The sequence below is a fragment of the Amblyraja radiata genome, chromosome 2 (assembly GCF_010909765.2).
Source record: "Amblyraja radiata isolate CabotCenter1 chromosome 2, sAmbRad1.1.pri, whole genome shotgun sequence".
Lineage (NCBI taxonomy): Eukaryota > Metazoa > Chordata > Chondrichthyes > Rajiformes > Rajidae > Amblyraja > Amblyraja radiata.
The window spans coordinates 104,180,014-104,207,246 of NC_045957.1; positions in this window are offsets into that span (position 1 = coordinate 104,180,014).

Here is a 27,233-nt window from a genome sequence, read left to right on the forward strand (position 1 = left end):
CGTATGCACATGGTTTTGGAGAATATCTATATAATTAAAAGTCTCACCTTGACCACTTTCTGTCTGCGCTGTATATTGATTTTAGAAAACATGCTGCCCTGTATCGCTGTAATTTTTGGCCGTTTTACTCGTAGTCCTCCTTGGCTGAGCCAGCCCCGAGGATTTTTCCCATCGATTAAAAATAAAAATGTTATGAGTGTTTAAAAATCCTTGAGATCAGCTGATTGGTCCTCTCGCCTGTCAATCACCGCGATGAAGGTAATGCCCCTCCGGGGGAAGGGGGGCAGGGGCAGGACTATAAAACCCCGGATGCCTGGACGTGAATCAGTCACTCTGTAAGATCGCGAGGGAGAGGCCACGACTGTCATTCTAAGCCGTGAATCAACTGAACTGTAAGTCTGCAATGTATTTGCAATAAATAATTTGTTAGCCCTTAATGACAATGCCATGAGTTGTTTGGCCTGCTGCCCTGCCTGTGCTTGAAAGTGCAATGCTTAATTGGAAATGAAATGGAATGAAATGACAATGCCATGAATTGTTTGGCCTACTGCCCTGCCTGTGCTTGAAACTGCAGTGCTTTATTAGGTCCGACTGTGTTTGGAACTAATAAATGCTTTATTAGGTCTGACTGTGTTTGGAAGGAATAAATGCTTTATTAGGTCTGACTGTTCGGAATGAATATATGCTTTATTAGGTCCGACTGTGTTTGGAAGGAATAATTGCTTTATTAGGTCTGACTGTGTTTAGAAGGAATACATGCTTGGGTCCGACTGTGTTTTGTCCAAAAGTCCCACTCATTTCGTGACTTCTGCTTAGTGGACAGGTCACGCTGATTGCGTAATTTCCGGTGAGTGCAGAGGTCGTGCTGATTGCGTAATTTCCGGTAAGTGCAGAGGTCACGCTGATTGCGGAAGTGCCGCTGACTGCGGAAGCCCCACAGTGGAGAGGTTGCGTTCAGCCGTGTGAGTAGATTCAAGAAAGTTTACTGTAATATATATGGTGTATGAGTCAGTGAGTATGAGTGTGAGTGTGTGTGTGAGTATGTGTGTGAGTGTGCATGTGCGAGTGTATGTGTGTGTGAGTGTGTGTGAATATGTAAGTGTGTGTGTGTGTGTGTGTGAGTGTATGTGTGCGTGTGTGTGTGTGTGAGTGTATGTGTGCGTGTGTGTGTGTGTGTGTGTCTGAGTGTATGTGTGTGTGTGAGTTTATGTATGTGTGAGTGTATGTGTGTGTGTGAGTATGTGTGAGTGTGTGAGTGTATGTGTGTGTGTGAGTGTGAGTGTGTGAGTGTATGTGTGTGCGTGAGTGTATGTGTGTGCATGAGTCTGTGTGTGTCAGTGTGAGTCTGTGTGTGTGTGTGTATGTGTGTGTGTGTATGTGTGTGAGTCTGTCTGTGTGTGTGTATGTGTGAGCCTCTGTGAGCGTGTGAGTGTGAAATTATGTGAGTGTGTGTGTGAGTGTGAGTGTGTGTGTGAGTGTGTGTGTGTATGTGTGTGTGTGTGTGTGAGTGTATGTGTGCGTGAGTGAGAGCATATGTGTGTGAGTGTGTGTGTGTGTGTGTGTGTGTGTGTGTGTGTGTGTGTGTGTGTGTGTGTGTGTGTGTGTGTGTGTGTGTGTGTGTGTGTGTATATATTGCAATTGGTGGCGAGGTGGAATATTGCGTTGGGGGACCAGCCCTCCCATGGAGCAGGGAGTATAGGAGCAGGGAGTATAGGAGCAGGGAGGTTCCACTGCAGTTGTACAGGGTATTGGGGAGACCACACCTGGAGTATTGCGTACTGTTTTGGTCTCCAAATCTGAGGAAGGACATTATTGCCATAGAGGGAGTGCAGAGAAGGTTCACCAGACTGATTACTGGGATGTCAGGACTTTCATATGAGGAAAGACTGGATAGACTCGCCTTGTATTCGCTAGAATTTAGGAGATTGAGGGGGGATCTTATAGAAACTTACAAAATTCTTAAGGGGTTGGACAGGCTAGATGCAGGAAGATTGTTCCCGATGTTGGGGAAGTCCAGGACAAGGGGTCACAGCTTAAGGATAGTGGGGAAATCCTTTAGGACCGAGATGAGAAAAACATTTTTCACACAGAGAGTGGTGAATCTCTGGAACTTTTTGCCACAGAAGGTAGTTGAGGCCAGTTAATTGGCTATATTTAAGAGGGAGTTAGATGTGGCCTTTGTGGCTAAAGGGATCTGGGGGTATGGAGAGAAGGCAGGTACGGGATACTGAGTTGGATGATCAGCCATGATCATATTGAATGGCGGTGCAGGCTTGAAGGGCCGAATGGCCTACTCCTGCACCTATGTTCTATGTTTCTATGTGAAGCTGGGATCCGCGGGTCCCACTTAGTCGAGGCAACCTTTAATTTTCTGAGGGTATGCATTTTGTTGACATACTTTATTATTTGCATCTTTGTCCTAGTTATTAGGACCTACACTAGCTTAGGGAATTTTGATTGGTCCTATAATTTTATCTCTCAGAATAAATCCCTTGATTTGTCCATGTTGAATTTTTGTGCTTACATTTAACTTCAGATGAACATCTCTCCAGACCTTCTATGCTCATATCCATGAAAAGATTTGCTGATTTTCACTTGGACAGATTTAGAAGAATAAGGGAAAAATCACATTGAAACCTACAGGATAATGTCTGGAGAAGGGTCTCGACCCAAATAGTTACCTATTGAGGTGCTGCAGGGAAACTGCCTGACCCACTGAGTTACTCCAGCATTTTATGTCCTATGGAGGATAATGAAAAGCCTAGGTATAGTGGACGTGAAATTGATATTTCCAGTAATGGGAGAGTCTAGAACTTGGGGGCACAACCTAAGAATACAAGGACATACATTTAAAATGTGAATCTAAGGAATTCATTGCCACCAATGGTTGTGGAGGCCAAGACATTGGTAATTTTAAATGTGGAGATTGATAGGTTCTTGATTAGGAAGGGTGTCAATGGTTATGGGGTGAAGACAGTAACATGGGATTGAGAAGGAAATATAGATCAGCCATGATTGAATGACAGAGTAGACTCAATGTGCTGAATAGCCTAATTCTGGTCCTATCTTTTATGGTCATGGAAAATATCTGAAAATCATAAGAGATTCTACAGGTATATAAAGAGTAGAATGATGGGTAGGGAAATAATATGTTCCATTAAAGATCAAGATGGCCGTCATAGTTTAGTTTATTATCATGTGCACTGAGCTACAGTGAAAAGCTTTTGTGCTAACCAGTCAACGGAAAGACAATACATAATTGCAATCGAGCCATCCACAGTGTACGGATAAATAATAAAGAAAATAGTGTGAATAAAGTTTAGTGCAAGATAAGGTCCAGTAACGTCTGATCAAAGACAGTCTAAGAGTCTCCAATGAGGTAGATAGTAGCTCAGGACGGCTCTCTAGTTGTTGCTAGGATGGTTCTGTTGTCTTATAACAGCAGGGAAGAAACTGTCTCCGAATCTGGAGGTGTGTCTTTTCATATTTCTATACATTTTGCCGGAAAGAGAAAGGCGAGAAGAGGGAGTGGCCAGGTTGCGACGATTCCTTGATTATGCTGGTGGTCTTGCCGAGGCAGCATGAGGCCGCAAGGCAGCGTGAAGGATACGGATGACATAAGGGAACCTGGGATGACCAAAGAAGTTATAAATTTGGTCAAAAAGAACATTAAGTGCGTGTAAGGATGGACAGGACCTTTGAGGAATATGAAAAATAGAGGAAATAACTCAAGCAGGCGATTAGAAGGGTCAAAAGGAGCCACAAAATGGCTTTGGTGAATTGGTTTAAAAAAAAAAATCCCAAGGCTTCTTATACCTATATTAAAAACAAGAGAGTAACCAGCGAAAAGGTAGTACCGGGATATGCTATCTTCTCGCTGGTACTGTCAGGCAGGAGGTACAGATGATTGGACTTGCTCACCACCAGATTCAGGATCAACTACTTTCCTATAACGATTACATTCTAGATCCGATGCACACAACGCTAATCCCACCATGATAATGGAAATTCCATTATCATGGTGGGATTAGCGTTGTGTGCATCGGATCTAGAATGTAATCGTTATAGGAAAGTAGTTGATCCTGAATCTGGTGGTGAGCAAGTCCAATCATCTGTACCTCCTGCCTGACAGTACCAGCGAGAAGATAGCATATCCCGGTACTACCTTTTCGCTGGTTACTCTCTTGTTTTTACGGACCTGCTTGCACTATCAGTCTTGTTTTCCAATTGTATATATTTGCAATAATGTCTTGTTTTTTGCCTTGCGTTTTTCTCTTCAATGTAGTGCAGAATTTACCTGATGTTTATATGTTATTTGTGTATAATTTCTGTTTCTGTTTGTTATTTCAGTCTATGTGCTTGTGATTTTTATTTGCATGATTTTCATTGTACCTGTACTTCAACATACTTGTTCATTGACAATAAATTGGATTTGTCATGCTGAATTTTGCTGCATTTCCTGTCAGTCAGAACCACCATCAGCTATCTTGATTTTGGTGCCAGTTTTTTGATGTTTGCCATGTGAATCGATCAGCATGTGGGCTCTTTTTGCTGCCTTTCATTAATGTTGATCTTGCTGTTGACATTGACAAAGTGAAACAATGGCATCATCACTGCAGGAGCTGCGGTCAGAAATGTGCAACTTTGCATGTGTGAGGACAGAACTCATTATGCCACTTTGCTGGCTTATTATATGTTTAATTGTTAAAGGAGATACAAATAACAGTTACCATCTTCCTATTTAATTGTTAGCTTTAAATTAATCAACGATGGCACTAAGCAATATGTGATGTGGCACTTGGGTTAATAACTAAAAAATAACAAATTTTGGAATTAATGATGAGATTTCAAGAGACCATACATCATCATTATCACTTTGATGTTATTACAATGTATGCTTCGTGCATTAACCCACCCAAGGGCCATCTTTTGTTATCATAATGATGATCACTATGAATAAAACCTGAAGTGGGTAATTTATCAAAATGCCTTTGAGAGTTGTGCTGGTATTAATCGGATCATGAAATGTCCAGGATAATTATTATAAACTAATATTCACATTTAGTTGATATGTTTTGATTATGTATGCTGCAGTGACATTGTAAATAACAGTCCAAGTCTTTGTGTATGCTGAGAATGAAGTAATGTACATATCATAGCCAAAGCTTTTCTGAAATGTGTAAAAATTATAGACATTACATTGAATGTGAACATAAGTTGAAAAATGCATTCCTAATAAAAAGAAAGATTTATATGTGCGCATTGCACGGAAAATGGGAAGCTGTTAACAACAGCTGATTAAACTGTATGTGAACTAAATGGATACTTTGGACCATCAACCAGAAGATTACATTGATTAGTTCTTATTTCTGACAGAGCATTTATTTAGGCCAATTTATTCAATACATTTTTTTGCATATTAAATGCATTAATAATTTTATTTTGTTAAGTTTAAATTTATTTCAAAATATTCCACAAGGTAATAAACATGAACAGATTAAATTAGACTTCATAATGTCAATTGCTTTAAAATGAAGAATGTGGTTAAATTGAATTCTACCCTGTGAAACAATATCTGGCATCTTGAATCATCTTCCCAAACAATGCAGAACAGTGAAATGTAAGAATGTACACTGATTCATTATCATTACAACAGAGAGGTAGATCACTCGACCCATTGAGTAATTGCTGGCTTCAGGTAGAGCAATCTAGACAACCCCATTTACCCTGCAAATGATCTTCCCTCAAATGCCAATACTTCCCTTTTGAAAGCATGGTTTAATACTTTTCCATTGTCCTTAAAAACAGTGCGTTCCACATCATAGTTACTCTCTGTATATATTTTCTCAACTCTTTGCCCTTGTATTCTTTGCCCAAAATTTTAAATCTGTCTCCTTTCCTTGAACAATCAGCTAATGAAAATAGCACACCCTATGTAAACTATTCTTAAAACCTCCCTCTATTCTTTGTTGTAAAAATAACAACATTATTTAAATCTTGAATTGGGATTTATTTCTTTAAAAGGGAATTCTTTCCTTCCAGAATCTTTTTCTGCTACCTGGAGTGAGGACGTAGAATGCAGGACCTGAGTTTCTTTGGCTTTGACTGAACTTAAATCAGCGTATTAAGGTTTCAGCTTAGGGCACAGTTGGTAGAGCTGTTGTTTCACAGAGATCCAGGTTCAGTCCTGACCTCGGGTGCTGTTTGTGTTGAGTTTGCACATTCTCCCTGTGACCATGTGGGTTTCTTCCAGGTGATCCGGTTTCCTCCCACATTCCAAAGATGTGCGGGCTTGTAGGTCAATTGGCCTTTGTAAATTGCCCTGAGTATGTAGGGAGTGGATATGAAAATGGGATAACAGAACTTGAGTGAACGGGTGATCGATGGTCGGTGTGAACACAATGGGCCAAAGGGCATGGTTTCAGGCTGTATTTTACAATCAATTTAATCAATGAAATTAGTATCAAAAGTACTTTAATGTTGAAATTAAAAGCATAAATATATTAATGCTACCTGGCTTTTGGAAGCTTGAAGTTGTATGTTGTGTTGTTACCTGAGTCTCTTTATGGACTTTTAGGTAGATTATGAACGTGATGTAGCAGAACAAACCTCGGCAACAGAAAGGAAACAATCAGAACAACTAAAACAGAAGTATCAGGTAACAATTTGAATGTCTATTTCTTGCTTCTTGATCCTGTACTAAACTTAACTTGGCAAGCAGACATTGTAAATGTTCGATGATTGCGCACCTTAAGGCGGTCAAAAAAAGCATTGGAGGCATGTTCTCAGCTTTATCTGGAGTAATCTGTTGATTACAATAGTTAGATTATGGCTTGGTTTATGTTTCTTATCAGTCATTTGTAGAATTCAATCTGAATGTGATAATTTGAAAAAGGAATATACAGTAACTGGCTTATACATTTAAATTTATAACTTATATTACGAACAAATAAAATGTATTGGTTTTTCAAATGACAGGTTTAGCTCTGTATCCATAGACATGGTCTGGACAATTCAAATTTGTTTCTGGTGATCACTGGTTGGGTAACAAACTAAACATTTTGTGCAGTATTCTCATGATGGAGTTATTCTTATAGTTTTATTTTAATTCAGAAAACTGCACTGAGCTTAAACAACCAGTGTATAACTAAAAACTGTTGTTACTACCCTTTCATTGACTCTCGGTCATCAATATTGAGCAATGTTTCCGGAGGAGGCGCTGTCCTGAACGGCTGCCTGTCCTGCAGCTGTCCGTTTTTTCCCCTTCTTTTTTATTATTTTTAGTACGTTAAATGTACAGTCAGGGGGTCTAAATCTTTTATGTGTGGGGGGTGGTGGGGGGGAAGGGGGAAACTGCTTTGCTAAGTCCCTACCTGGTCGGAGGGGTTGCCTTCCTCCGAGCAGCGTCTTCGACCTGTCCTCGCGGCCTACCAGCGGGTCCTGGAGCGACGTTTCCCTGTGGGGACCTGGCCAGAACATCAGCGTTGGCGGCGGCGCAGAACATCGGCGTTGGCGGCGCAGAACATCGGCTTTGGCGGCAGTGCAGCGCTGGAGCGCTATTGCGGAGCGGGCGATGCCTTTCCTGGGTCGCCGCGCTGGGACTCCAGTATGCTGGGACCGCCGAGAAAAAAACATCGTGGAGCCGCCAGCTGCGGAGTGGCCGGCTGCGACGTTTGAACTTTTTTGAACTCACATCTCGCCGAGATCACCAGTGTGCGGAGCTCCGTCTGGCGTGGTCTGTTGGCTTGGAAGCCGCAGGCTCCGGTGGGAAGGCGGTCGTTCCTGGCACCCCAAGCTGCTGGGGGTTCTCCCGACGCCGGCGTACCATCACCTGGCGAGAACACCGGGCGCCGTGGCGGCGACTGTGGAGGCCTCAATAGGCCCAAGGTGGACAAAAGGATGGGGACTGGACTTTGTGCCTTCCCCCACAGTGGGAATCACTGTGGGGGGATGTTTTGGTGTTGAATTCTTTTGTGAATACTGTGTTGTATTTTTTATTGGTGTGCTGCATGGACATCAGAATTTCCCCATAATAGGGGGATTAATAAAGTATTTATCTATCTATCTATCTATCTATCTATCTATCTATCTATCTATCTATCTATCTATCTAGTTTGAATTTTACTTTTGATGCTGTAGGATTTGATCCATTGTGTGAAGCAAACTTTAAAAAAAAGAATCAATGCTGTCTGGAAAGAGTGGTAGAGTAATTAAGGCAGTAGAGTTGCTACCTCACTACTCAAGAGACAGTTTCAAATCTGAATTCTGCTACTGCCTGTATAGTGTTTGTACAATCTCCCTTTCCACTGGGTGTTTTGGTTTTCTCCCCCATCCCAAAGACACGTGGGTTGGTGGGTTAATTGGCCACTGTATATCATCCCTAGTGTGCAGATATGAGTAGTAGAATATTGAGGAAGTTAATAGAGATGTTGGTAGCATGGTTCACGAGAAACACTAGTGGGAGAATGGGATAGTTCTGTGATCTGGCATAGACTCGATGGGCAGAATGACATTCTTCCATGTGGTAAGCAAAAAATACAGAAGATGGTGACATTTATTCAGAATACAAAAATAATCAAACCAACAAATGTTCATTCGAAATTATCACTGATTGGACATTAATTAATTGACAATTTTTTGTTTCATTATGTTTGTAATCTGGTTGAACCATTGGGAATTGATCGCTGATTACCTTGATTTTTTTTTCTATTTCCAAATAAGATATAAGATGTGAATTAGAATACTGACTAAATTATATTGAAAAGCATACATAATTATAATAGTAAGATTAAACGAGCACTTACCAGTTTGAAGTTTGATCTTTATTTTATGAGGAGTTACGTTGAGGGACTACGTGAAGAAGACCCGTCCAGGCGCACATGCATCAATCTTCAAAGCAGCGGTGTGAAATCACAGATGATAGATACCGAAGGATAATAGTAAGCTACGTGATACCAACTTAACTTACCTTTGATCTTTATTAGGGTGGGAGTGGAGGGCACATAGTCCCTCAACGTAACTCCTTATAAAATAAAGATCAAACTTCAAACTGGTAAGTTCTCGTTTAATCTTACTATTTTACTTCGGAGTCACGTGAGTGACTACGTGAAGGTTTTAAATCTTCTGTGATTTCAGGCCGTAGATTCAATTCTGGCGTATCACTGCATTTGATTGACTCTATATGAGTGAAAGACAGTCAATAACATGCAACCATAACATTTATGTAATCAGTTAATGTTTTTTTTAATCATAAACATTTTGTGTCCCCTTTTAATCACTGGGGAACATTGAATACTGAACCCAAAACAGTACCACCAAATACACCAGGGTCTGCAATCTCTTTGTGGTAATACTTGTAAAACATTCTTTCATTTGCCCATCCTGCGGCCGCGAGGATATGGTCTATTGGAACGTCCAAATCCTTGGCCACCGATGTTGCCGCTGCCCTGGTGGAATGAGATTTAAATTTGTCAGTATCAATTCCTGCATCCAATAGCACCTGCTTCAGCCATCTGGAAATGGTTTGTGCTGACACTTTCTTGTGTGTTTTTTTATGGCTGATAAATAATGCGGATTCTACACCTCTTAGTGGCCTCAATGTAGCATTTTTAATGTGTCACTACACAAAGTCTTGGATCTGTAGGATATGCTGTAAAGACCAATTTACACCCCATGACTCCTGGTCTGCTCTGTTTTAGCAAGTCATAGACATAGAATGTAATTTCCTCTGTTGTCATTCCCATTCTGTCTATACGTAATTTGTGTAATGTCTGTACTCTTTGTGCTGAAACTAATGCCATTAACATGACTACTTTCATGGTAATTTTATCCAAAGACAAATTTGAGATGGGACTCCAATCCCGAAAAAACATGAGCACATCCCTCACATTCCAGATTTCAGTATATCTAGGTCTGGGAGGTTTAGCATTGAAGATACCCTTCATGTATCTACAGACCAAGGGGTGTGATCCTAGAACCTGTTGTTCAGATGCTCTCCATAAATATGCAGAGAGGGCACTCCTTTCAGTGTTGATTGCACTATAACTTAAATTTACATAAAAATGTAATGTTGACAAAAATTCTAAAACAGCTGAAGTGTCTGCAGTGTGGTATGAAATGTTTTGTCTTGAACAAAACTCCTCCCATTTCTTAATGTAAGAAATGTACTGCTTCTGGGTACTATCCCTCCAGGCTCCTGCAATTACATCCATAGTGCGATTTGATAGTCCTCTTCCGACATATGGCCTTTTTAGAATCTGCAAATCAACAAATCAATACGATCATGTAAAGGATGAAAATCACCAGTTACAGGGTGCACGAGTAGGTTTTCTTGTCCTGAGATATGCATTAGAGGATCTGTCACCATTTTTAACACTAGTGGATACCATGGTTGTGTAGGTCAATCTGGGACAACCAATAATCCTGAACCATTATCTTGCTTGATCTTTTGTAGACACCTACTAATAAGACAAAAGGGAGGAAATGCATATAAAAACATTCCACCCCAATTTAGCGAGAATGCATCCACCCCTGTTGCACCTAGATCTGGTTCCCATGAAACATAATGAGGTAATTGATGGTTCAGTCTGGATGCAAACAAGTCAATTTCTGGCTTTCCAAATTTTTGAACAATGTTATGGAAAATGTCACGATTTAACATCCATTCTGTATTGTCATTAAATTTTCGTGACCTACTGTCTGCAATTATATTGTATTTACCTAGGAGGTAAATTGCCGAAAGCCAAATGTTTCTAGTAATGCACCAGTGCCAGATAATGTTTGCCAATCGGTCACAAGCTTCTGACTTGATTCCACCCATATGATTGGCATATGCTACTGCTGTAATGTTGTCAATCTGAACCTGCACATGCAGATTTTGCACCTTAGCGCAAAGAGCTTTAAGCCCATGAAATGTACTTAATAATTCTAGATAGTTAATGCCATGTGCCTCGAGCAAAGGTTCTTCTTCCGCATTCCATCTACCTCCACAGCTCGAAATGGTATCAGCAGCTCCCCAACCTAGTGCACTTGCATCAGTCTGTAGAATGATAGCTGGTGATTCAACCAGAATTTTTCTGTAAGAATAATGAACATTCTTAATCCACCATTGTATTTCATCAATTGCTGTTTTTGGTAGTTGCATGGGTCTATCAAAATGCCCCAAATGTCTTTTTAATCCTTGGACGTTTGCTCGCTGCAGTTGCTGGTAATGCAGTGGACCAAACTGAACAGCTGGGAAAGAAGCAATTAGTTTGCCAAGTAGGCTTGCCACTTGCCTAATTGATGGTTGATGTTCTGAAATTAGTTTGCTACAACCCTCAATTAGCTGCAGCTTTTTGTCCTTGGGTAAAGTCACTATCATGTGCTCTGAATTAATAGTGAAACCCAAGTAATCAATTGTTTTGTTTGGTGACAGTCTAGATTTATCTGGATGGATAAGAAAGCCCAGATTTTGAAATGTTAATTTGACTTCTAAAACTGACGCTTTTGTTGTGGCTTCAGTGTCTCCCACAATTAAAATGTCATCCAAATAAGCCATTACCAAATGGCCCTGAGCTCTTAACAATGCTAAAATTGGTTTTAGCAATTTTGTAAACAATCTAGGGGCTGAGGTTAAATCATTAGGCAATGCTTTGAATTGTCATAATTGATTCATCCCGTTAAAGTTCAAATATCTGCGATCATTCACATGCACAGCCACAGAGTAATATGCATCTTGGAGATATATAGCATTCTGTTGAAATTAGATGCAAAGCATTAGTAAATGTCTCCATTTTGAAATCTTTATACTGTACAAAAGGGTTGAGACTTGTTAAATCTAGAATGATTCTACAGCCACCATCCTTTTTTGGTCTAGAAAAAATACTAGATATAAATTGATAGACTGTTTTCTCAATAACCCCTTTTTTACTCAATATGTCAAGTGCTACTTGAATGATTCTATTCTCTTCTTTAGGGAAAGAATGTATTCGTCTCGGAATATGTTGAGTAGAGGGATTTTCATGTTGGTAGAATTCAATTCTAAACCCCATTATACTGCACAGTATAAATGCGTCAGATGTTATTTTCCGCCATTCTTGTAGAAAGAATTGTAACCTTCCCCCAGTTTGCGAATATGAAACATCTGATATGTTTCTTTCAGAACCAGAATCACCTACCTCAGGGTTTGCTGGTGTCACCTTTTGTACCTTGCCCCTTGTGGGAATGCCATGTCCTCCACGTCCTGGGGTCGTGCACCAATAACGCGTATACGGGTACGAGCGGCTTGTTCCTTCACCAGCTCCAGCCACCCTTCGGTATGGATATTGCCTTCGAACTGTTCTGCCAAACATCGGTGGTTTTATCATACCCATGGTTTTTGCTTCTTCATTCAAGACTTTCAGCTTTTTGGCTAGATCTTCTCCAAAGAGTAAGTTCGGCAATTGTATATTTGATGGTTTACAGAGCCCTGCAAACTTAGGATGTATGTTAGGTCTTATCGCACTTTTACAAATATACAGTTTATTTCAAAGTGTGCATTACACATCATCCCCAAAACATCCTGTTGTTACGTTGTCACATTTCCTTCTTCCAGGTCTCTGGCAAACGCCGTAATGCTTTTTAATTTTTTTAATTTTTTATTTTTATTAGAAGTACGGTAAGTTACAATAATACACAACACATATGTCTTAATACATTTTTTGTACCGCTTCATTTTTTGAGCTTTAAGAAAAAGATAGAAGTAAAGGAAGTAAGGAAAGTGCGCAAGAGTCGTGAAGGTGCAAGAGTGTTAAGAAAAGAAAGCCCCTTAGAAAAGAAGTTAGAGAAGGAAGTAAAGAAAGAAAGTAGACCCTAGAAAAGAAGGAAAAAGAAAGGAGAAACAATCGCTCTATTATAACATTAAACTCCGCAGAAAGGGGACTACCAACCAAGTCTGTTTTTGTCGGGGGTTTTTTTTTTTTTTTTACCCCCCGTTGCCAGATCCTGGTACCTTCTATTTATTTATTTATTTATTTATTTATTTTTTAAATTACTATTGCACCTTATGCTTGTAATAGTTCCAAAAACGTAGACCACGTCTTTTGGAAGTGGTCTGCTTTGCCTGCTAAGAGGAATCTAATCTCTTCCAGATGTAGTGTTTCAAACATATTTGATATCCACATTTTTATTGTTGGTGTAGGTGCATTTTTCCAGAATTTAAGTATGAGCTTTTTTTCCCATTATTAGCCCGTAATTGAGTAAATTCTTCTGAAACACGTTTAGTTCAGGGTTACCTTCCGATATTCCAAAAATGATCCATTCTGGTTTTGGTACCAGTTTTATTTTAATTAATTTTGTAAAGATATCAAATATTTCATACCAGAATTTTTGGATTTTTGTATAAAAAACAAAAGAATGCGCTATGGTAGCTTCTTGACACAGACATTTATCACAGATGGGTGAGACATTAGGGAAGAGTTTATTTATTTTAGTTTTTGAATAATATAGTCTATGTAATGTTTTGAATTGGATGAGAGTATGTCGTACGTTGATCGAACATTTATGCACCTGTAGTAAGTGATTATCCCAGCTGTCTTCTATGTTTAAGATGATGTTATATAGGTATGATATTAGATTCGCTGATTCCGCCTTTGTCTTCATTGCTTCATCCAGTAAGTCGGTAGGCATATTATGATAGTCTTTTGTATATTTTTTCAGATAATCACGAATTTGAAGATATTTAAAATATTGATTATTTTTCAAATTATATTTCAGTTGTAGTTGTTGAAATGATAGTAATTTTCCCACTTCATACAGATCTCCGAGCGTTTTGATTCCCATTCTTTCCCATTGTATAAATGATTTGTCTATAATTGATGGTTTAAACGATGGATTATTAACTATTGGTATTAAAAGAGATAGGTTTCTTAATTTTAGATTCTGTTTTATTTGTTTCCATGTTTTAATTGTGCTATGTATAATTGGATTTTTATTATAATTTTTGTTATTCAGATGTATTGGTGAGAGGAGAGTAGCTCCTATATTACACGGAGAGCAGTCCTCTCTTTATTTATTTATTTATTTATTTATTTATCTATCTATTTATTTATTTATTTATTTATTTATTCCGAACAAGTAAAGACATTAACGACATTAATATTAACAAAATCGAAATTATCAAACAATTGGACATTACAATCAATATTTACAAAGCAATGAGAAGAACAAAATCAAAGTTCCAATGTCCAACTCTGTGTCTGTACAAGCTCGAAAAGGAGTGAGAAGAAGAATAACTTATTAAATCTCACCCCTTTTCCCCAACACTTCTACCATATTTAAAAATCAATTCATTACTAATAATAATACTAACCTCATTCCATTACAATCCAGTCCACCTGCTGGGCAGAATTGTCCAGCAGGTGAATCATATTTTTAATATTTACTGCCCAATTATAATACATAAAATTAGGGAGCGCTAGACCACCCAACTCTTTTCGTTTATAAAGGTGTGCTCTTTGTATTCTATGGGATTTATAATCCCATATAAAATTTGTAATGTCTGAGTCCAATTTTTTGAAAAAACTTTTTTGGGAGATATATAGGTATTGATTGAAATAGGTATAAGATTTGTGGTAGAAAGATCATTTTTATAGCGTTTATTCTGCCTATTAGGGACATCGGAAGTGTTTTCCAGAATTTAATCAAATTATTTAGTTTCTTAAGTAAGGGATTATAATTGGCTTTAAACATATCATGGTAGTTTCTAGTAATTTCAATTCCAAAATATTTGAATTTTTCTGTGGCTATTTTAAAGGGGAATTTCCGGAGGTGTGTTGATTCTTTTGGTTTTATCGACATAATTTTACTTTTGTTCCAATTTATTCTATATCCTGAGAAGGATCCAAAGTCCTCAATTAAATTTAATATGTTTGGTATACTAATTTGTGGTTTTGCGATGTACAGTAGTACATCATCGGCGTATACGGATATTTTGTTATTTGAATATTTTGTATTATAACCATAAATATCCGGGCGTGTTCTTATTTTTTCAGCAAGGGGTTCAATTACCAAAGCAAATAACAGCGGTGATAGTGAACATCCTTGTCTATTGCCCCTTGATAATTCAAATTTCGTGGATAGTATATTATTAGTTAGTATTCTAGCCGTGGGTTTGTTATATAATAATTTTATCCATGCGATGAAGTTCTCCAAACGCAGTAATGCTTGACCCCATTAATCTCAGTACCCGCTGTAACCTTATTTCTTGTGCGCGTACTGCGGTGCCCAAATAACCCCATATTTCACTGTTTAGTGCTGGGACTGCTAGCAGTGCGCAATTCTGCGGGATTTCGTATTTGTTCACAACCTCATCCATCGTTGGTTCTTCCAAATGATGGGAAAGCAGGTAATTTATACATTTTGCTATATCCTCTGGCAGAGGTTGTCCCTTGTGTCTGGGACTAAAGAATGTTTGCGCCAGACCTGGTACTTTGAGCTGTATTATTGGGCTCTGGTCTTCATATGATTCATTGTCAGAATCTTCTGGATATTCCTCCTCATAATGGGGTTCACCTGGCATTTCTTCTTCAGGTGTTTCATGCGCTGGCTCTGATAAGCCTACGCTTATTAAACCCTTTTTTGGGTATCACAGGCTCTCCCATAGAACCATATTCTGGCAGCCCTTTTTTGGATGCTGTATTGTTTTTCAGACATTTCTGTTGCTGACTCTCTGCTAGGCCAACATACATATTCTTCATCAGGCATTTCAGGCACTGGCTCACTTGTGGCCAACGTTTCCCAGGACCTCTCCTGGGTGTTCCATACGCTGGCTCTCCTGTAGGCCCGCGGTAACTGTACTCCTTGCGGAGTTTGCCTTTATATATCATTTTCCCCATGAGGAATTCCAATTGTGAAACTCGGTCTGACATGACCTCCGGTTCCGACTCATCCGAGTCCACTGGCCTGTTTATTTTCTTTTTGGCCTTACCCCCTGTGGGTGTTTCAACTGAGCTTTTTTCTCCCGTTTTAGAAGTCGCTGGTTTTTCCACAGCCGACTTCTTTATAGGGCGCCCGATTCTCTCAGACATTCTGTCCTCTTGAGTTCTTACCGCGGTGCGCTTCCCTTTACTTTTCCCACTTTTCTCCATAATTAGACTTGCCTGATTCTCAGCACACAGTCTCCACGGAAGAAAAATGGCCTGAAAGTGAAAGTGAAAGTACTTACCTTCAGGTTTTCTTTCACTCACCGCTTGGAGGGCTCTGCACCTCCTAACGTGGTCGCAGTCGCTATGCGTCTGACGATATGATGCATGTGCGCCTGGACGGGTCTTCTTCACGTAGTCACTCACGTGACTCCGAAGTAAAGTGTAAGTAGGCTATTTAACTGCTTGCAGTGCAAGAAAACAAACCTACGTTTTTCATAAATTAGAATAAAATTTAAGTTAAATATTTGATGATTGTATTAATTAACTCAAAGGAAGTAGTGGGATACTTGCAAGAATATGAATAGAAGTACAGATTTATACGTATAATATATTTCACATTTTCTGGATTCCCCAAAGTACTTTTCTGCCACTGTTTAACGTTATGAAGCACAGAACATTTATTCCCACAAACAAATGAAGTAAATGACCACTGTTTTTAATTGGATGTTGGTTGATTGATGAATCTTAGCATGGTGCTGAGAAAAAACTCATTTCCATTGCAGCCTCCAGGACCGTAGTTCATTCAGTTCTGATTCCTTTCCTCTGTCTGTCATCAGCTGCCAAAGTGTCAGACTTTGGAATTCATTTCCTTAAATTCCCTCTTACAGCCCTCGGGGAAAGTCCATCTCTGACCTAATTATTAGTCACCCAAAGAATGAGGTGAGCATGTTAATTGTGATTGGTGGGACTGGTGAGCTGTGGAAGGCGAAATCCCAGAAAAGTATGTGTCTTCAAAAGGCGGGCTGCAATACACTGAAGTCTGTATTAATCTGCAATACAAAGGGCGATATGTAAGCTCGCCCCTCAGAGAGATATGTCATTTTCAAATATCTTAATTGCGCAACTAGAGGGAGTGTGCTTTGCTGCTTTGTGTAACATTTCACATCCACAAGCTCTGTGCCTGTAGCAGAAATAAAGCACAGAGAACAGGATCCTTCAAAGAGGAGGAGTAGGTGAAGGAGAAGTAGGAAGAGGTGGATGAAAAGCCAAAGGAGGAGGAGGAGGAAGAAAGTGATGTAGCACAGTGTTGACAATCTCCCCATTTTATTACATGATTAACTTTTGGTTACATTGGTCTACCCTCTAATAGCCATGCACAAAAGCCACTTCTGCATCTCTGCCTCAATGCAATTCATGCAAAGCAGACCAATAAACAACAACGTGTTCCTGTCAGAATCTCCTAGTGCCCAGTAACAATTCACATCCTCTCATGTGCCATATCACAATTCTTTTAAACTACTTATTTATTTTCAGGATCTGGGCATCACAGTAAAGCCTTGTTTGAATACCCATCCAGAATTACACTTTAGAAGGTGGCAGTGAGTCATCCAATGAACTGTACAGCTTTCCTGGTGAAAGTACTCACACAGTACTGGTGAGGAGTACGATATGTAATTTTGAACCAGCAATAATGAAAGTCGAACGATATACATCTATGTCAGGATGGTATGTGACATGGAGGGGTACTTGCAGATGATGTGTATCCATTTGCTATGATTTAGTAGTGGTTGTGGATTTGCGAAATGCTGTTGGAGTAGCAGGATGAGTAACTGCCGTGCATTTTGCAGTTTCTTCTCAGTTGTTATCAGGCAACGGAAGTATCCTATCACCAACTAGAGAGCAGTTCTGAGCTACCATCTATCTCATTGGCGACCCTCGGACTGTCTTTAATCTGAACTTTATCTTGCACTAAACATTATTCTCTATCTGAAGAAGTGTCTCGACCCGAATTGTCACCCATTCCTTCTCTCCAGAAATGTTCTGTCTACCTTCGATTTAAACCAGCATCTGCAGTTCTTTTCTACACATTACTCTCTTTATCCTACATCTGTACACTGTTTTTTTTTTTATTTTATTTTTTTTATATTAAATCAAAAATATTTATTCACATATTAAAATAGTATTGACAATACAATAAAACAAAACACCACCATAATACAAGACGAGCTAAACAATTATATTGCAATCCTTGTCAAGGATACATTCAACCCCCCTCGGTGCCCAGCGGTCCCGGAACTCCCTCAGGGTGCCCGTAGACAGGGCGTATTCCCTTTCCATCCGCACCCGGGCACGGACGTATCCCCGGAAAAGGGGCAGGCAGCCGGCTCGGGTAGAGCCCTCCACCGTCTGGCGCCGTGACTCGCGGATGGCCAGCTTGGCCAGGCCCAGGAGCAACCCAACCAGCACATCTTCAGCCCTACCCTCTCCCCTACGCACAGGGTATCCAAAGATGAGGATGGTGGGTGAAAAATGCAGCCAGAAGGCAAGGAGCAGCCCCTTTAGGTATTGAAACAGTGGCTGCAGCCTCATCTGTACACTGTGGGTGGCTTGATTGTAATCATGTATTGTTTTTCTGCTGATTGGGTAACATGCAACAAAGAAAAAGCTATTCACTATACTTTGGTACACGTGACAATAAACTAAACTAAATATATATTGTAGTTGGTCGTGGAGGAGGACTAATGTTCACAGTGGTGGATGGAATAGCAATAAAACAGACTAGATTTTTTTGAAATTGAATGTTATTGGAGCAACATAGTAAGCATGCAGGTACAGCAGGCAGTGAAGAAAGTGAATGGCATGTTGGCCTTCATAACACGAGGAGGAGTATAGGAGCAAAGAGGGCAGGACATATGATAGAGGTGATGACACTAAAAAGGACCTTGGAGTTATGGGTGTTTTTAGAAAAAAGGTCGGAAAAGTATTGTGTTCTCGTGGACTTTACTGCTTCCTGGTATTTGAGACGATTGTCTCTCAGAAGTTCAAAGGAAATTTGAAGCATCAGATTTATACCTCCATTCTGATTTTCTGCACTCTCTTCTTAGGGCTCTGGTGGTGTCATTGAGCCAGGGCCAGCCTTTAGGCTTAGGCTTTTTCATTTTAAGAGGAGCAACAGAATCCAGGATGGAAGAGCAAGTGGTATTGAATAAAGAAATGAGGTCGTCAGTACTGAGATGGAGGGGAGACGCTATGAGAGCTTCAGAGAACTTATTGGCAGTCGAAGAGTTTACGTAGCGGGAGTAGCGAGCAGGGAGATGGGATTTAGACGGAGAGAAAGGCAGAGATGCATCGAATATAATTGCACTATGATCAGACAGACAGGCATCAATAATTTCTGTATTACCAATTGGGAGACCAGACGATAGCACCAGGTCGAGTGTATGGCCAAGCTTGTGCGTGAGTCCAGTGGTAAGTAGAGTCAGATTGAAGGACTCAACCAGGTTCATAAATTCAGGTTCCTTCTGCAGTTGTATAGGGCCCTTGTGAGACCACACCTGGAGTATTGTGTGCAGTTTTGGTCCCTTAATTTGAGGAAGGACATTATTGCTATTGAGGGAGTACAGCGTAGGTTTACAAGGTTAATTCCCGGGATGACGAGACTGTCATATGCTGAGAGAATGGAGCGGCTGGGCTTGTATACTCTGGAGTTTAGAAGGATGAGAGGGCATCTTATTGAAACACATAAGATTATTAAGGGTTTGGACACGCTAGAAGCAGGAAACGTGTTCCCGATGTTGGGGGAGTCCAGAACCAGGGGACACTGTTTAAGAATAAGGGATAAACCATTTAGAACGGAGATAAGGAAACACTTTTTCACACAAAGAGTTGTAGGTCTGTGGAATTCTCTGCCTCAGAGGGCAGTGGAGGCCAGTTCTCTGGATACTTTCAAGAGAGAGCTAGATAGGGCTCTTAAAGATAACAGAATCAGAGGATATGGGGAGAAGGCAGGAACGGGGTACTGATTGGGGATGATCAGCCATGATCACATTGTATGGCGGTGCTCTCTTGAAGGGCCGAATGGCCTATTCCTGCACCTATTGTCTTGTCTAACATTAATCCAGGCAAATAGAGGGCATTTCATCAAACTACTGTCACTTGCCTTTTTTGATGGAAATGCTGTGAGGTGTTAGGAGGCTTGCTCACCACAGAATATTTACCTCAGGCCTGCTCTTGTAGATAATGTGGCTAGTCTAGTTGAGATTCTGATCAATGGTATTCGCCAGGATGTTGATGGTGAAGGACCCAGCAGTACTAATGCCATTGATTGTCAAGAGCAGATAGATAGACTATCTCTTGAAGGTCATTGCCCAGCATTTATGTGGTATGAATGTTAATTGCAGCTTATAAGTCAATGGCTGAATTTGTGTCCGCCTTTTGGTATGGACTACCTTGTGTGCTGAGGATTTAAGATTGGAATTGAAAATTGTGCAATTATCAGTGAACATTTTACTTCTCGTATTAGGATGGAAGGAAGGTCACTGATGAAGCAGCAAAACATGGTTGTACTTATGAGCTCTTTGGTGAAGTCCTGAACTTGTCTAATTAATCTGCAACAATCGCAACCATTTCATTTATTTAACATTTGGAAGACTTAAGGCCCTGTCCCACTTACGTGTCCTTGGCACGCAAATTACGCGACCTCGTTGTCGTGTTGAGGCGCAAGGGCATCGTGTGGCCGCGCGGGGCCGGTCCCATTGAGAAGCGCGGAAGGGTATGGAGTTGTGCGCGGCATCGCGCGGCGCTCCGAAATCTTGTAGCGAATGAAATCTTCGCGTGCCACCGGCCTGTCGCGTAACTGACGGCCAAAGTGGGACAGGCCCAAGACCCTGGCGCGACGCAGGGAAACGATGGCCGAGCTCGGCCTGGGGCTCACGGCCGTTGCGGTCCGGATCCGCCCCCACTTCTACTCCCAGAGCGGGACCAAGAAAATTGAAGATAGACACAAAATGCAGGAATAACTCAGCGGGACCGGCAGCATCTCTGGAGAGAAGGAATGGATGACGTTTCGGGTCAAGACCCTTCTTTCAGATTGAAGAAAGGCCTCGACCCGAAACATCATCCATTCCTTCTCTCCAGAGATGCTGCCAGTCCCAGTTACTGGAGTTACTCCAGCATTTTGTGTCCATCTTCAAATGACGTCACGCGCTCCAGACGGCTGTGCGGACGCATGAAGTTACGCGCGACCTTCGCGGGACCGTCGCGCCTCAACACGACTATGAGGTCACGCAATTAACGTGCCAAGGACACGTAAGTGGGACAGGGGCTTTAGGAGCACAGGTCTTCAGTTTCATGACTGGGATGTGGTGTGATACCATGCGGTATGATACCATACCATGATACCATGATACCATGTGTCTTGATATCAAGTGGAATCAGTTGAATTGGCTGAAAACTGGCTTATGATATGGGATCTCAGGTAGGAACTGAGATTGATCTTCATTTCTGCCTTTCTGAATAAACCTGGCCTGTAGACACTCAGCCGTGCCTTTAGCACACATCCTGTTTACAGTCCTCACTGGAAATGGAAATATTTTTGATGCCTTCTTCTCCTGTTTGCAATTTAATTGTTCACATTGTTCACAGCTAGATATGGTGAGACTGCATAGCTTTGACCTGATCTGTTCTTTAAGAAATTGCTTACTGCATGTTATTTTTGCTGTTTAGTATGGGTGTTGATGCTTAATAATCAACTAATCTTCTGGTGTCCCTGGTACTATTCCACCCCCATTTGCATTCCTCATTGAACTAGGACTGAACCTCTGTTTTTATAATATTTGTATATGTGCCATCCAACGAGGATGCAGATTGGAGTGGTGTAGATTTTTGATGCTACTTATGGCCCGCATCATTAACTAGATATTAACCTGAATTACCAGACCTCTTTTATGTCCATCCCATTTAACACCTTTGAAATGTAATGCATCACAATGGAGGTATCCCTAGAGTGAGGGTGTAATTTTACATCCACAAGCTCTGTGCAGTGTTTTTTTCCAGGGCATTCTTTCGTTAAGAAAGGCAGAATCTTAAATAAACACATTATTGGACTTTCGCTTGAGTCAGACCAAGTTTCCTCAAACGTGCACGGTGTGGTTGGGTCACCGGCCACTATATCACACCGTCACTGCTGTAGCTTCAGAATTGTCCTATATATCCATGGGCCTTGAATCGCAGGACGTGCGTCTGACTGAGCAGAACTCATAGCATCCTACATCTTGCGAGGCAAAAGCTTTGCTACCATCTCCATCTCTACCATCTGTTCTTGTTCATTTGTGATGTGTGAGCCACTAGGTAAAAACTTCAATGCTTTCACCAGAATGTGAATTTCTGATCTGATGCTTAGCATGCAGAGGACCTGGGATAACATAACCTCAGTGCCATCTTTGGAGTCAGTGGCAGTACAACTCACTGGCCAACTGGATGCCCCCTGTTGTTTGAAAATCCTGTGGACGTTTAAAGATGTCAATGACTATTGCTAAGGATGTCTTGACCATTTGCGTTTGACCATTTTCATTCCTAGTTGATATCAAGTTGATGTGAATGATCTTTATAGGCCATCATTAGTCTGATAATGAACTCTGACAGCGTGGGCACTGGGAGGCCTCCATCTTCAAGATTCTACTGGTCTGTTGCCTTTTCTTCACATTTTAGCTATGTGAAGGGTCACCTTGTAGTTCTTTGTCTTGGCATTTGCACATTCTTCAGAAGCAGGAAACATGAGACAAAAGCGTAAGTTATGTTATGTATTGAATGGCTGGAAAACATTTGTTGAAGGCCACAGAGAATGCTTAGTAGTGGTAGTTAGACTAATTTATTTCTTATGTTTGTCCTTTTCAGCACATTCAATAAAGCAGAGCTTTACGCAAAGTATTCTCCCATTGAGGAAAGTTTAAGTACTTCAAAGGAGGAAAGAGTTTTTTTAACTTACACCTTAATAACATTAATGAAAAACTTTGTGCTCAGTGCATATACTTTCTTTTTGGGGTATTATCTAGTTTACTTAGTGTTAGGAGTTTGTCGCATTGCTTGATTTTATGTCACTTTTCCTACGTTCTTAATGGGATTCGCTGTAAACGTTTGTGTGACTTGTCAGTTTTTCTTTGACCAGGGAGTAAATTACTGCCTAAGAAAAAGTTCTCTTGATGCAAATGTTTCCATAAAAAGGATGTGAATTAACATTAATATGTTGTTGGAAGCACTAATTTGTTTTATATTCCCTTTGGGATTTATGGTGCTCTCCAGCTACATTTCCCTATTTGCAAATGTAATTAGTTTAAATATGTCCTTAAGGGCAAGGCTTTACTAGGAACATCAAATTTGACAAAATGAGAAGAATCAACACTTCAGGAGGTGAAACATTTCCTTTCAGTGAAAACATTCAATGCAACAATTGAATGGAAAGGTGAAGAATTCAAAAATAATTGATTTACTTTTCAGAAGAAGGTTCATTAATTATAATTTTCCATAATTTTACCTAATTAAAGATCTTTACAATTTGACAGTTAATAACATGCTCAGTTGCTGTGTGGGTAGTGGATATCATTACCCAAACAATAGGAGGAACGGAAGATAAAGATTCACTTCAGTATAAATGGTTTTATAAATTCATCTAATGTGGTTTGTCTATGAATAGTAATGTAATAAAGAGTGCTGATAAACCTTTTTGCATTTTCTGTATAGTAAAGGAGGATGTCACTGTAATTCTCCCTGTCCCATCTGTTTGTGAATGCTGAAAGCTAAATAATTCCAGAATATTTTCACAGATCATTATGAGTATTACAGGTGAAGTATTTGGAGGATATGTGCCAACTATTTTAAAGAAGCTTGCTTTCATGATGGTAGATGAGAACACTCCGCAAACTACCCGCAATTGTCAGAGCACTTGAAACAAAACACCATGAAAATATTCCTTGCTCCTGGCAGAAATGAGTCTGTGCAGCAGTTAGAAATTGTAGCCTAGAAATCTGTTCATGTAGGAGAATTGCTTCATGCACTGAGTGTTTCTGAATGTAATTTTGTTCACGGTTTACAATCGACACAATAATGTGTACCTCCAGTATAACACATACTACATCAGGCATTGCACAAATACATTTTTGACAAATGTTTTGCCACAATGGTCTGTTAAAATGCAATTGCCACAATGTGGACCACTCACAGGGAACCATTGTCTGAATAATATGTAGGAACTATTGAAAGGGATCAGGAATGACTTCAGGTATTATTTCAACATCTGTTGAATGTAGGCATTGCTGAGATGGCCAGCATTTATTGCCCATCCTGGGTCAATAATTGCTATCTTTGATAAAGGAATACCAATTTATAGGAGGTGTCCTAGGAAAGCCAATCTCTCACAAGTGATAAAGAATAAAGAGAGATTTAGACCTTTTTATGTTACATTTCCTCTTTCATTAATGGTCTTAACATCTGCTTGACTCCAAATCAGGAAGACACAAATGAACCACAAAATCATTTTGTACCTGCACTCCATAATAAATGAGCGTAATCCTTGATTAATCCTTTAGTGCATTCTTGTTATTATTGTTTTGTTCAAGTGTCACTCAGTGGATATAGCTACTCAGTGAAGAAAGATGTTGTGGAAAAATTATCTTCCAAGGTGGTCCTTCAACATTGAAGATAATTTGTTTCCACTCCATTTATGTTTAGAGTTGGCAATTAATGCAAATGGCATCAAACAGTAAACTGTAACTGGTTGATTTGTTTGCTCAGTAATGGAAAACAAGAGGGTGGTGACCTAATTTGGGGGCTACAGTTCACAAGCACTGGTCAAAGGTTTGCTTATCATGCCTGTAAACTTGGAAGAATTTGATGGTATCTCTCCAGTGTTTTGAGATGTCTGCTGTGGATAATCTTGTATTGGAGAGCAGAGATCACTGCGACGCAGTAATCCATGAACTCTAAATGCACTGGCATTTCGACTTTGAACTTCAAATTAATCATGTCTGCATGCAACCAAATGTGCTTCTGTACTGGAGATGGTGACGAATTTCATTATCAATGATCATTGCTACGCGATGGCTCCTGAAACATGTAAAGGTAACCATGTGTTCCAGGCTCTCATCAAGGGAGCCATGTTGTACACTGGAGACTGTCTCTTAATCTGTCTCTAAATATGCACAAGCACAAGCCTGGTATTAGAATCTCAAATACTCCTATATTATAAAAAAAAGTCGCCTAAGTGGAACAGGCCCTTAAGGATTTTCTCTTTGCTATGTTTCTTAACTTATAATCTTCTGAAGAATACAGAATACATGCAGGTACAGCAGACAGTGAATAAAGCAAATGGCATGTTGGCCTTCATAGTAAGAGGATTTGAGTGTTGGAGCAAGGAGGTCCTACTGCTGTTGAATTGTAGTATTGTCTGCAGTTTTGGTCTCCTAATTTTTGGAAGGACATTCTTGCTATTGAGGGAGTGCAGCGTAGGTTCACCAGGTTAACTCCCGGATGGTGGGACTAACATATGATGAAAAAATGGGACAACTGGGCTTGTATTCACTGGAATTTAGGATGAGAGGGGCTCTTATAGAATATAAAATTTTTAAAGGATTGGACAGGCTAGATCCAGGAAAAATGTTCCCGATGTTGGGGGAGTCCAGAACCAGGGGGTCACAGTTTAAGAATAAGGGATAGTAACACTCAAAGTAACATTAGCAAATTTGCAGATGACACAAAGCTGGGTGGCAGTGTGAACTGTGAGGAGGATGCTATGAGAATGCAGGGTGAATTGGACAGGTTGGGGGAATGGGCAGATGCATGGCAGATGAAGTTTAATGTGGATAAATGTGAGGTTATCCACTTTGGTAGCAAAAACAGGAAGGTAGATTACTATCTAAATGGCATCAAGTTGGGAAAAGGGGAAATACAACAGGATCTGGGGGGCCTTGTACATCAGTCTATGAAAGTAAGCATGCAGGTACAGCAGGCAGTGAAGAAAGCGAATGGCATGTTGGCCTTTATAACACGAGGAATCGAATATAGGAGCAAAGAGGTCCTTCTGCAGTTGTACAGAGCCCTAGTGAGACCACACCTGGAGTATTGTGTGCAGTTTTGGTCCCCTAATTGAGGAAGGACATTCTTTCTATTGCGGGACTGCAGCGTAGGTTTACAAGGTTAATTCCCGGGATGGCGGGACTGTCATATGCTGAGAGAATGGAGCAGCTGGGCTTGTACACTCTGGAGTTTAGACGTATGAGAGGGGATCTCATTGAAACATACAAGATTGTTAAGGGCTTGGACACGCTAGAGGCAGGAAACATGTTCCAGATGTTGGGGGAGTCCAGATCCAGATCCAGGGGCCACAGTTTAAGAATAAGGAGTAAGCCATTTAGAACGGAGACGAGGAAACTTTTTTCTCACAGAGAGTGGTGAGTCTGTGGAATTCTCTGCCTCAGAAGGGGGTGGAGGCAGGTTTTCTGGATGCTTTCAAGAGAGAGCTTGATAGGGCTCTTAAAAATAGTGGAGTCAGGGGATATGAGGAGAAGGCAGGGACGGGGTACTGATTGGGGATGATCAGCCATGATCACATTGAATGGCGGTGCTGGCTCGAAGGGCCAAATGGCACCTATTGTTTATTGACAGGCGATTTAGGAAGATGAGGATTTTTTTTTCCCCCAGAGAGTTGTGAATCTGTGGAATTCTCTACCACAAAGGCAGTGGAGGCCAATTCACTCGATGTTTTCAAGGGAGAGTTAGATTTAGCTCTTAGGGCTAAAGGAATCAAGGGATATGGCGGAAAAAGAAGGAACGGGGTACTGATTTTGAATGACCAGCCATGATCATATTGCATGGCGGTGGTGGCACGAAGGGCCGAATGGCCTACTCCTGCACCTATTTTCTATGTTTCTAATACACCTATTTCCAATGTTGAACTCACAAATTGAACCACTAGTCTGTATGCTTACAGCTGTTGGGAATTGCAATCCTACAATTCCTTCCCGAAAATTCACTCCTGTCTACCTTCCTATATTCCTTCTTAATGTTCTTCAAAATTTATCCCAGGAGTTAAATGTTAGGTCATTTATCAAAATAATTCATTTATCAGATAGTTGCCAAAACTTACTGATATTTTTACGATGTTTGCCATGAGAAGCACCCCATCGCATTGTGTACAGAAGTTGGGAGGTCATGCTCAGTTATATAAAATGTTGGTGAGGCCCAATTTAGAGTATTGTGTTCAAAAGGGAACTGCAGATGCTGGAATATCGAAGGGAGGAACTCAGCGGGTGCAGCAGCATCTATGGAGCGAAGGAAATAGGCGACGTTTCGGGCCGA